Here is a 12,181-nt window from a genome sequence, read left to right on the forward strand (position 1 = left end):
AACAGTAATTACTCAGTTGCATTACTAAACTAATCCAGTGTAACAATGCATACGTACATTACAATTAATAAAAAAAGCAAACAAAATTTACAAATCAATGCAATGACTGAGGATTCTTTAAAAATAACCACTATTATCTTGGAAATAATATAGAAAAATAAACACAACCAACCTTAAGAATAAGAAAGTAGTAAAACTTCATTACTTATGACCGATTGGAAAGATGCAGGTAATACCATCATGCTACAGTGTGATGATGAAGGCCTTTGCAGACCATTAGGAACGCCCTTCTTGCAATCAGCCATTCTAGATAATTTTCACTCACGAGTGCCACGGAAACTGGCTCAGGAAGTGTCAAACCTACTCAGATAAAGTTTATAGACCTTGGAATAGCACTATAATTTTGGTGATATATTTGTGTGTACAGCGATAGTGAACCTGAAAGTAAAACGAAGTGTTCAGTTTGATAATCAGATTTTTAAGTTAGTTTTGAAAAGCTGGAACAAAAAAGGTCCACAAATACAGTCTAAAGGGTAGGGGGAAACAGAAAACAAGCCATTTTAAGATGTTCACTTTATTTAATAAATGAAAGAGAAGACTGAAAAGTGATGTGTTTATTTTAGATACATTACTGAGAAATACTTTAGTCAAACATAGGTTATCAGACTCAACGCAAAATTAACTAGATTAAATTCAATGTATAGTATGACATAGAAGGCTGAGACAGAGAAGCGATGGAGTTCGACTACAAACTCTGTGAAGCCCATTGCACTGGGATTTTCCTCAAGTAACAAATACCCAAGAAGAATAATTCAAATAGGACCTTGCCTGCTAATAGAATCTGGAGCCAACATTTACAGGGATTTTAAGTTCCTTTACAGAGCATTTAAGACTGTATTACAAATCATTATTATTTATGGAATAAAAGGTTTGTAAAGCCACACACTGAAACCCTGTAGAAAATTTTGTGAAACAGTCCAGATTTGACTTTTTGGGGCATTTCAACAATTTATACTTAAATATCATACAGGGAAAAGCCCCAAACTCACATGAAGTCTTGCTTTCCTTACAGTCATGTTTGGTTCAACTCCTTTTGAATCTCTTCTTTAGACTAGGAGTGCTATTTATCCAATCTAAATTTAGGTGTCTATACCCAAGATAGATGGTTTGGCTCCCTCTGTACCCAGTGAGGTTTAGCCGCCAGTTCATCTTTCCGGCCTTGAAGGTCTGAAAATTGCATCCACAGACATATTGACAAGCTCTCCAAAGACTATGCAATTAGTATGGGATGACTTGCCCAGATGTTGACATCTACGTAGCAGTCACCAACGTTCAGTCTGATAAATTCCACCTTAAATACCCGTATCATAACCGAGACACTACCAGCAATCTCATCACTTTTTTGGGCCTCAAAAAAGGTCCTTTGCAGTCTCCTGACAACAGAAAAGATACATTACCTCAAAGATTTAAATAATCAAATAAAATTCTATGGTCTGTTAGAGAGCAAAAAATGTTCTGTCCACAGGAAGAGAAGCCAAGGAACTGATGAATGATTACCTTGGTAGATCTGCCTCAACCATGAATGTGTTAGCCTTCAAGTAGTTTCTTCCTTCCCCACCGTCCATGTGTCTCCATTTTCTAGCATCCTGCAGCAGATCAATACAAAGGAGAAGAAATTGAAGTCACAGTGGCTGAATAAACCAAAATAAATCTATGCAGAAGCTGCACTGCAGGCCTGAAGCCTTCCAGTCTGCTTTCAAGTACTCTAAACCCAGATTCAGACCTGAGTATGCCAAAATCAAGTGTGGAGTTATCTGTCCAGTTATCCAGGAGAACTAAGAACCACAAAAAATAGCCAAAGGCCAAGCTTTAAGCACAAAACTGCATTGTAGGAACGGAAAAAAAAATTATAATTATCAGAACTGGCACATGACTCGGAAAGATATTTTCTGCACACGAAACATGGAAATGTACGTAAAGATCACAGGGCAGCAATTATACGTGCAAGCGCACAACATAAAGAAACCAAATGATAGATAAAGCCATTTCTTCAGGTACATGTAAATTTGAGAAAGAAGTTTACCAGGAGTTTGCAAATAGCACCAAAAGATTTATATCCATATGTACATTATCAGGAGGCATTAAAAGAGGAACAATGCTACTGAGAATTGCTTAAATTCCCAGACACAGCCTGGTAAACAGATGGTAGTAACAGTGGCTAGGTCTAAGCAGTCACACAGGTGATAACTAACAACTTCCTCACAGAATAATCACAGAACCAGTAGAAAGAGATACACTGTAAAATTTAGTTTTGCTAAGGGAGATTTTTATTAGAACTCTGACCATAAAAAAACCATAGGAAGTGTATCCTAGGCTGTGCTTCTGTCTGCGAGTGTGACATATATCCTTTCCACCTAAAGATGCTGCACGAGAACCATCGTGTCAGTCATGGCTAAACTGCTGATAACTTCAGTCAGGGAAGGAATCACCTACATCTCCGCAACAGACCTTCAATGTCAGTTTTCTTTGGGAAAGTGGTCAGCTGACACAGACTCGAAGACAAGCAGCATACAAGTGACACACACAGCCCTACCTGTCTTTTGCCACAACCTGCCTGTATTACCAAGATAGCACAGGAAGTTTAGATCAGCTCACGGATGAAAACCAGTTAGTCAAAGCAGAACCTGAGCAAGAAAGTGGTTATAATGTTAGGTAAAGTATTTTGGAAAGCTTTCTATCACATGTACACTTCTTTGGCTGAAGGTATGCACAATTGGAGCAGTCAGCGTGTAGTCTAGATGTATTATCATACTCTCAGACATAATCAACTTTAAAGAAAACTCCCTTTAAATATTAGGGGAATAAAAATCACCATGAGGGTGTCAAGCACAGGAAAAGGAGCCCCCAGGGGCTGTGGGATCTCTGTCTTTGGATACACTCAAAAAACAAACAAGCAAGGCACCAAATAACTTGCCCTAATGAGTGCTGCATGAAGCAGGGTGTGCTGGATCAGATGACTCCCAAGAGATCCTTCCAACCAAAATCATTCTGATGTTTTTCTGTTATTTGTTTCTTAAGCTATAGTCTCAGATAACAGCAACAATGCGTAACACTTTCTCCTAGAGGATTCAGTCCTGTCCTGCTGGATGATGGCTTGGATTAACCAATCAGTCCTCAACTTTACAGAATACTTCCAAATAGTTCCTCAGCAGTGTGTTAACCACAAGAACATCAAACTGACCAATTACTCTTTGCCTTGGCTTCTCTTTGGATAAACACCCAAATTCTAAGTTGTGTACACACAACATATAAAGATCATCTGATGTTCTAAATCGTGATAGAGACTATCATAATCATCCCAATAGCACAACAGAACGCTGTCTAACAGAGCACAAATTCACTTGTGCTTAAAACACACTTCTTTGATCTTGCCTCTTCTAACACAGATAGCAACCTGCACGTTAAAAAAAAGAACAGAACATAAAAGCCCTACCAAGGAAAAATATTCCAGGACATACACAACTATATGCAGGCTCTCAGGAAAAGAAAATGCAGAGAAGAGACAGCAGTCACACAGTAACGTGCTACTGGAAAGTGGGTACTTGGGGCTGAGGTCACTGAGAAATTATGAAATTACCAAATTAAGATTGTTTTATATGCACAGGTGGCCATCCAACCTCCATTTCTTATATCCCTGACTGCCAGAGACCCTAAAAGGTGTGATCCTTGAATCGAAGTACTCGGAGCAAGTAGAGCATTTTAAATGCAGTATTCCTGCTCCAGCTCCTTTCCTCCGAAACGGGGATAATCACACCATCACAGCCCAATTGAGTACTTGGAAGTTAATTGATGTTTGTGAAGCATTCCAGGAGGATACTGATGAACAGCATGGCAACACCTACCTGGAAGTTAATAACTCCATTCTATGTGGTGTTTAAGTGGCATATGGTGAATAATGCCCAGGGCAATACCGTGAAGGCTGATTAAAAGCTGTATTGAGTGGTTACCTCCCCAGCTGGCGCTCCGCGTCCTTCACAGAGTGGAGCAAGTTCCTAGAGAAAAACCAGCCCCCAAGTGTGTAACTGATGATGTATCACCACGCCGATTTCCAGATTCTGCGGTAACCCCCCCTCTCATCACGGCACCTTGATATTAAACGACGGCTGTTAATGCATACACGAACCGGTCGCCAAGCCCGCGTCCTGACGGAAGGCGGCACGACCCGGGAGCGCCCGGGGCCACCGAGCGCCGGCCCCGCGGCCCGCACGCCCTCCCGCTCCGGTCAGCGCCCAGGCAGCGCGGGCGGCCGGCGGCGCGGCACCGCTCCCTGCCCGCCTCCGCAACATGGCGCCCCCGCCCGCCGCGGTGCCCGGGCCCGCCAGGACCGGGCTGCCAGGGCCTGAGTCACCGCCGCCTGCCGCGGAGCCGCCTCCCGCCGCGCCCTCCCAGCCGCCCGGGCACCGCCCGGCACACAGCAGCCGCGGCGCTTGCCAGGCTGAATAAGATAGAACATGAAAGGTGAAATAACAGGAGCTGCCACGCCCGGGGCTGCGGGGAATCTCGCTTAACCCTTCTCCGCCTGCGCCCGCCGCGGCCCCGGCTCGTGGAGAGGCCGCGCTGCCAGCCGGGCTGCCCCTCCGCCAGCGAGGCCGGGTGCGTGGGACCGGCTGTGGAGGGAAGCAGGCAGGCGGGGGGCCACCGCTGCGGCCTCACATACCCTTTGCACAGTCCCCCCAGGGAGATGGGGGGGGCGCGGGTATGGCCTCAGATGCCCTTTGCATCGCACCCCCAGGGAGACCGGGGGGTCGCGGGTTCCCCTCGCAGGCTCGCCAGCGCGCTGCCGTGCAGGGGGAAGGCACAGGGCCCTGCGCCCTTACCACCCCTGCGGCGGTGGTGCCACTTCCCAGGAGCTGCTGCTGCAGCACCCCGCCGCCCCCCAGCACGGAGCCCGGGGCGTGCGGAGCCCCCGCTGAGCCCCAGCCCTGCCCCCGGGGCGGCTGCGGGGCCGAGGTGTCCGGGCCGGGTGGCCAGGGCCCGGGCCTGGCTGCCAGCGCCGAGCCCGCTCCGAGGCCTGCGCCCCAGCCAGGCCTGAGCTGGTCTGACAGGCTCAGGGCAGACGGGAAGGGAGAGGCTGCCTGCGGCTCAGGAATGTGCAGCCCTTATCTCTGGCTCCCCTGCAATCCTGGGGAGGGAATAACTCTCCGGAGTTTGCCTTTCTCTCGCTCTTACTCACCCTCTGCCCTGGGTGGAGCTTGATTCTCGCAGGCTTGGAGGTGCCCGTGAATCAAGCTGCAGGCACGTCCAGGGGAGCAGAGAGCCGGAGAGCACGACCCACCACCTGCCCCGGCTCACCTGGGAAGGTAGGAGAAGTGCAGGCACCTCCTGGGGTACCCGAGTGGCTGCCTGAGGCGGCGGGCGAGAGGGCTGGGGAGGTCCTGTCCTGCTCCTCTGCACAAGGCAGGGCGCAGGGGAGCTGAGGCAGGGACAGTCTGTGGGGCAGGGGGTGGCTGCTTCAGCGCGGAAAGGCTCCAGCAGCAGGAGCTCCTGGCCACGCCATGGCTGCACCCCTGGGAGAAAGGAGAGGCCCAGGAGGGGCAGGGGGGAGGCAGAATGTGCCAGCTGGGATTGTGGATGGTGAGGGAAGAGACCTGTTGGTCCTCAGGTAGCCTGATGTAAACTGCTTAGCAAACGCTTCACTGAACTCAGGTCCCATCTCCTTTGAGAAAGCCCAAAAGAGTGGGTGTTTCTGAATTTGTCCGTCTCTTCGGGAAGAGATCTTGCAGCCTGACTCAGCTTCCCATGATCGAGCCCGCGCTGGCCTTCCCCTCGGATAGGAAATGCTATAGGGGCGTGTGGTCAAGCGACTGGGACAAAGAGGGCTTCACTGGTGGGAGCACTGGAAAGGCTGAGGTCTGCAGTAGGCTAAGGGCCAAGAAACAGCTCCTGAGGCCCACTGCGCCATTACTTGCATTGACCTCGCTCCACACGCATGGGTGTGTAGCCGTCTGCCAACATGGCCTGCAAGCAGCGACACAGGCATTCATGCACGTACATGCAAAAGCACCGACAGATGCATGTGGACACATGCGTGCACAGGCACACGTGCATATACTCACTAATTTTTTCCATAGATGTGAGCCTGTCTGACAGACCTCAGGTTTTGTGTGTAAGCAGAGAAGGGGGGAAAGGTCTTGTCTCCCAGTCACTCTACATTGACTAAGGTCAATAGAGGTCAATTATGGCTTTTCTCTGGCCTGAGGACCAGGGTTCTCTTATCTTCTAAAACAGTTAGAGGGGGAGGAGGCACTTGTAAAGGGACAGGAATGCCTATAGCATCCTTCTGCTGCTGAAAACACCTAACTTGTGAAAGCTGCAGAAAGCTGAGCTGTGACAGAGGCCCAATGTATGTAACAACTCTAAACACCAAACTAGCCCCAAAACAGAGCAGTGACAAGAACACTGGTGGCCCAGGATCCCTTTGCACAGCCCACAATAGCATGCGCTTTCATCGGGTTGAAGAGGCAAGCAGACAGAAGAAAACACAGCATGCCTTCACCCTACTACAAGGGCACAGGAGGGCTGCACTTTTGGGGAAAGAAAGCTTTTTTTCATTTTGGCCTACCTCCCATTTATCTGAGGGGCTTTAGAGTTGTATTTGAGAGAATTGTATTTGCTGTCACCTGGCAGTGGAAATGGTAGTATTCTGAGAGGAAAAAAGTTACGCTGTTTGTGTGATTGTAGGGGAATTTGCATGTCAAAGGAAAAAGTGAAAACGTCGCAGTCTGGTTTGGTTGTGCCAGCGCAGTGTCCTGGCTGAGGACGGAGATACCTGTTTTCTGTACATCATTTTTTAGGCAATCACAGGTTTCTAAACAACTGAAATTCACCTCCAAGCCTTGCTGGATTGGACGTCTTTGTATTTTATGGTTAAATGGAACATTTTTGGACGGCTCATCGGGCCCCATTTGGCTGGATTTTTGTAGCCCTAATGAGGAAGGGGAGTTCCATGAATGCATTTCTAAAATCAGGATGTGGGGGAAAGTAAAAGTCAAGGGCAGCGTGCAGTTCCCCTTCTCCAAATTATGCGTTACACTGTTGGACCTTTCCTTGAAGTTCTCTGTTTTAGACTTCCTTATACCTGCTGCCTAGTAAATAAAAATCCAAGGAGAGGGATTGATTGAAAGAGAGTAAGCTTGGCACGAGCGTTGCTATTGTGGACATGTCACTGAGGGACATAGTTTAGTGGTGGACTTGGCAGTGTTAGATTAATGGTTGGACTCAATGGTCTTAAAAGGTGTTTTCCAACCTAAATGATTCTATCTCTTTAGGTAATCTGCTCTCAGTAAGAGGCTACTTTTGCATGCAGGATTGCATTTCATTTTCCAGTAGCTGTAAACATCAGGTTTTGCCCTGCTGACTCTACAGGTTGGATTTAAGCATGCTGCTCCATACCCTTTTTTGCATAGGACAGTTAAAATTGACATGCTGTCTCAATAATACAAAGAAAATTATGACATCATTTTTCTGCTACTTTTCCCTTCCTCTGGCCTGTAGGAAGATCCCCTGGACATTCTGAATGTCTGGCTAATTTCCTGATTTTCCAGCAAAGAATATTTTGTGGGATCCCTTGCACTGTCTGATAAGCAGAGGTGAGTGGGAGTCCAGCAGGTGTTCTGACGTGCTGACCAGGCTCCCAGCTCTCCTCTGCCACATGCCTGTAGCATTCAGTACATTTACTACTCACCTTAGACATGGAAAGAGGTTATTTTGCCGGTTGGTAGGGTCAGCTGACAAATGTATATAATATGGACGATAAAGTCATAATCTCTGGAAGCTCAGTGAATGGATTGATTAAATTAATTGAAGCACTTCTAGACTACAGCAGGCAGACTTACCATTTTTTAAAAATGGTGACTGACATTCATATTAAGACCATCTAGAGTAAAGAATGTGATCACATTCACTTAGATGCTTTAACATAGGGTGGTCAGTAGAGGCAGATCAGATGACCAAAATAAAAGGTCTGGGGGTTGTATACATGGCATTGTAACAGGAGTATACAACTCCGTATTTTCTTCTTTTCATCAGAAATTTTAACCATAACCCAGGCTTTGAGCCTGCAGCCTAAAACTGAGAGAACACTGAGAACTAGAACACAGAGAGACTTCAGCAGAAAATACAGAAAGGAAAACTGGAAGAGGAGAAATAATTGCCGTGAGGACTTAAGGGAGACAGCTGTGGCTGAGAAAGAGTCTTAATTCAGACCGTTACCCACATTTCACCATGCTGTGCTGGGGAACATGTCTGAGCCTTGCTTGGTGAGAAGAGCAGTTAGGAATCCATCATCCTTTGCCATAGCTCTTGTAAAATTTCCATGGCAATGTGCTATGGCTAAACCAGGAAATACTGGGGTACACCTGAAAAGTAAGAGTGCTACAGGCACATCACTGTGAGATTGGCAAGTGAGAGGCCTTAAATTGAGACATCCTTTCTCAGTAGAAGTCTAATCCTTAGCACAGAAAGCTAGCACGTGTAGGAGTAGCTTCTGGAAAGGATGAACATATCTGTCACTGTTAATACAGGTTATTCAGTCTGCTGTAGTAGGATTAGAAGGCACTAGTTGTCCCTCTGTCAAGCAATGAAGAATTAAAAAACCCCACACCTTAAACCATATTCCAGGAGACGAGTCCCTCCCCAAATCATTTACATAGTACAGCATTTTCTTGAGAGCAAACCAACATTTTCCATGTCTTACTGTCCCAGTGTCTGCATAAGTAGTTTTACCTTAGGCATTACCGTCCTTTCCTGAAAATGACCCTTCCAGAATATTAGCAACCTGTTTTCATATAACCTTTTCTTTTATCAGGCCAAATAATTTTTATTTTTTTTTAATAATTGATTTCTAAACCTTGGGTATTCTAGACATTTTGGAAACATGAATGTTTTTCCCATCCCACCATAAGAGATGTAAGTGATGCCACTGACCACGGTGCATGGGCCAGCTGTGGCCCAAGCGCTCCTGCCTGCTGGACCACAAATGACTGCGTTACATTTTTCTCTTGGATATAACATTTGCGGCTTCCCTGACTCTCAACGTTGCTTTGATTCATCTCTTGACCACAGCTGACAAGTCCTTCAAACGTTAGTAGCACAGAGGGGTTTTATGGCTGGCTGTGCAGTACAGCACAGCAGGCTAAAGTAAATTCTTCTGTCTGCTGCCTTTCTCTTCTTGCTGGTATGCAGGACAATGAAAAGACAAGGTGTTTAAGCCCAGCAAGTTGTGCCCATACTTGCACATAAGCTTGGGGTCTCAGGCAGAGGTTGTATCTCACTAGCCCTTTCCAGCCGGAGTGACACAGCCTTGCTTCCTCTCAGGCAGTTCCCTCCGCTGGTGCCATGCAGACCTGCGGAGGCCTCAGCTTTTGGGAGTGTCCTGAAGCAGAGAAGCAGGTCCAGCCAGGGAAGTGATCATCTGAGAGAGGCAGTCTGGGAACTTGCTGTGCAGGCAAAACACGTAACAACAAGCACTGGAGTCAGCATTGGGAAGGAAGATAGAGCCAGCCTGAGGTGCTGAGACATCAGCAGGGGCTGACATCAGGCAGCAGCAGATGAGAGAGAAAGGAGATGAGAGAGAAACATTGAACCAGTTTCCTTTTGCTTAGACTGGGTAAATACAGTCCATCGCTCTTGATTCACACCTGGCACAAAGAATCGAGACAAATAATGCGGGTCCCTTTTTTTTAAAAAAAAAAATCTGAAGGGCTTTGTGGTGATCATCCACTCAGCATAGCCAAAACTAGGATTTCATGCTATTTTAGAAAAATAACTCCCAGTTAGTCCATTGAAATGAAATGCAATATGGGCAGGCAGCAAACGATGCACAAGCCAACAGGCATATACCTTTACCGGTTTCTGCTTGTAGCGTTAATCCAGAGGTAAAGGGAGAATTTTTACATCTTAGCTTCATCTGTCAGTTACTTTCCCCTGCTCTGCCTACAGTAAACATTTCCCTATGGTTGAACATTTTTCTGGGCAGAGGTAGTTGTAGAATGTGATCACATCTCTGCTTAGTCTTTCTGATATTAAGAGGGTCTTGATAGCTTTTGCGGATCACAAAAACCAAATGCTTGTGATAAGTATCCAAGCCAGTAAAGGCACTCCCAGTTACACCAACCTGAACAGAAGCAGGCCTCAGGCCAAGCCAAAGGGAAATTTCTGTTGGAGACTCCCTCCTTTAAAAAAGCTCTTGATAATTGCACACAGGTAGCTGCCTGCTGCTTCTCTCCTCCTGTTTCTCCCCTGCGAATGTTTTTCTGGCTGAGGAGGGGAGTGATTGCATTACTCCCTGTGCAGGGGTGCATTGGCACAGTAGCAAACAACCCAGTGTCTTTGGGAAAGCCCAAGCAGACGGGTGTAGGAGACCTCTGCTGCTGAGAGATTGAATACTGCCTCTCATCAGCCCATTATATCAGCCTTCATCTCCCACTTGTTAAATTTGCAACAAGCTCCTTTGTGCTCTCCTTTATCCACTGCCCCTAAGCATGGGCGGAGTTACTCATAAACAGCTACAAAGCCTAACTTCTTTTCCTCCTTCAGCTTCCTCCTGAAAAAAACCCAACATCTCTACCATATTAGCATGCTAAAGAGTAAGTTCTAAAGAGCTAGTGTACTAAATACTTGTTTCTTTCTATAGTCTTCTCTGTACCTGTCTGTGTTCCTTGTTGTCCCATCTACTATATGTAGGAAGGAACTAGTCTGAAGTTTTGGTTCACTCACTCATTATCTAATATGGTAAGGTTCTGATTGTGAGTGGTGTTCTTGATACTTCTAAATTTATGAACATGATTTTATGCAATGATTGCTTAGGATAGCAGAGGAATGACAGCAGAGATTGCATGAAATGCCAAATAATGCTAACAGCCTTCTAGAACATGTGTAGAGGAGACACTGTGGACCAGTGCTTTTTTTCCCCGACTTCACGAAATACCAGTTCTGAGTGACTACAAAATCAGAGGAACAGTAAATGCAAAGCACTGCAGGGCTTGTATGGAGAAGATGAGAGCCAGTTGTGGTGACTTGTCAAATGATAAGTGAAAGCTAGTCTGGAATCCCTGTAAAAATAAATTCACAAATGTTTTGTCTTGGTCCATGTGCTTTTCATGGTGGAGCACATGGACCAAGTACATGGTTCCTTAACAGACTTTTTCTTTATCTGTCTGATGCCAGTTACTTTCGCTGTCCTTTTGGCATTGTGAAGGTTCTCCCATGCTTCTCCTTATGTTAAGAAACTCCATCAAAAATTTGTTTTTCAAATGTCCCTATAGAAGCTATCTGTAGTACAGTGGCTACAGACCACTTAATTCCACAACTGATTATATGTACAATGCTATATTTGCACATCTCCCAGTTGTTCCTTTGTACCTCCCAGCTCATTTTTCTCCTTCGTCTGTTTATCATGTCTAATGTGGCCTAGATTATGAGACCGTCTTAAGCAAGAACCCATTTAATAATTGTTGGTACCTCACCTAGTACAATAGGATTCTGACTCTTCATCAGAGTCTTTTACTGTAACTGTATATTCAACCAAATCAGCAAGGCTCTTTGCCTGTAGTCTCTTGGGATTCAGGAAAATCAACTGCTTGTCAGTGGGGCAGCTCAGCAACAGCAGGACTAAAAAAAAAAACAGACCACAAAGCACAGTAATCCTGTCCTATAAATCAGCAGGATGCTTCTCGCTCCTTGGTGGTCAAAAAGCAAATGGCATATTAGGAAAGGAACAGAATGTAAACACCGTATGTAAAGCCATATTTCAATTCCATCTTGCAGCTCCAGTCCCACCATCTCAAAAAAGTATAGAGTTAAACAAATTCAGAGAAGAGAATAGAGGATCATCAGAGGCACAGAATGGTTTCCACGTAATAAACAGTTGAATAACTTAGGGGTTTCTGTCTAGAAAGGTGATGAGTGACAGGAGAGTTGACAGATGTACAAAATCAGAGTGACATCACAAGGATCAATAGATGCTGATTTTCCTATCCAAAGCAAAAAACCAACTACAAGCACAGATTCAAAAGAGACTGCTCATGACTGTATTGCTGAGTTGTAGAACTTTTAGGTTTTTAGGGTTTAGGGAAGCTCTGTGTGAGTTTATGATAGCAAAATCCTTTGGAGCTATCCACAG

The 12,181-nt window shown here is 45.8% G+C and overlaps 1 protein-coding gene and 1 long non-coding RNA gene across 3 annotated transcripts in view; one reads left to right on the forward strand and one right to left on the reverse strand.

Moving 5' to 3' along the window:
• Positions 1 to 276: 276 nt before the first annotated feature.
• Positions 277 to 4,316, reverse strand: LOC130146265 (uncharacterized). Of its 2 annotated transcripts, XR_008820847.1 has the most exons (4): positions 4,146 to 4,316; positions 3,903 to 4,052; positions 1,558 to 1,646; positions 277 to 1,433 (listed from the first exon to the last, which is right to left on the reverse strand). It is a non-coding gene; the product is annotated as an uncharacterized LOC130146265 (long non-coding RNA). The 2 variants fall into 2 exon arrangements; XR_008820846.1 differs by having other exon boundaries at positions 277 to 1,646.
• An 890-nt stretch (positions 4,317 to 5,206) lies between these two features.
• FAM83H (family with sequence similarity 83 member H) overlaps positions 5,207 to 12,181 on the forward strand; it is a 28,809-nt gene continuing 21,834 nt past the window's right edge. The window contains exon 1 of the mRNA XM_056332163.1: positions 5,207 to 5,360. The gene's annotated coding sequence lies outside the window, so the exon portion shown is untranslated. The remainder of the gene's footprint in view (positions 5,361 to 12,181) is intronic.

The sequence above is a fragment of the Falco biarmicus genome, chromosome 3, assembly GCF_023638135.1.
Source record: "Falco biarmicus isolate bFalBia1 chromosome 3, bFalBia1.pri, whole genome shotgun sequence".
Classification (NCBI taxonomy): domain Eukaryota; kingdom Metazoa; phylum Chordata; class Aves; order Falconiformes; family Falconidae; genus Falco; species Falco biarmicus.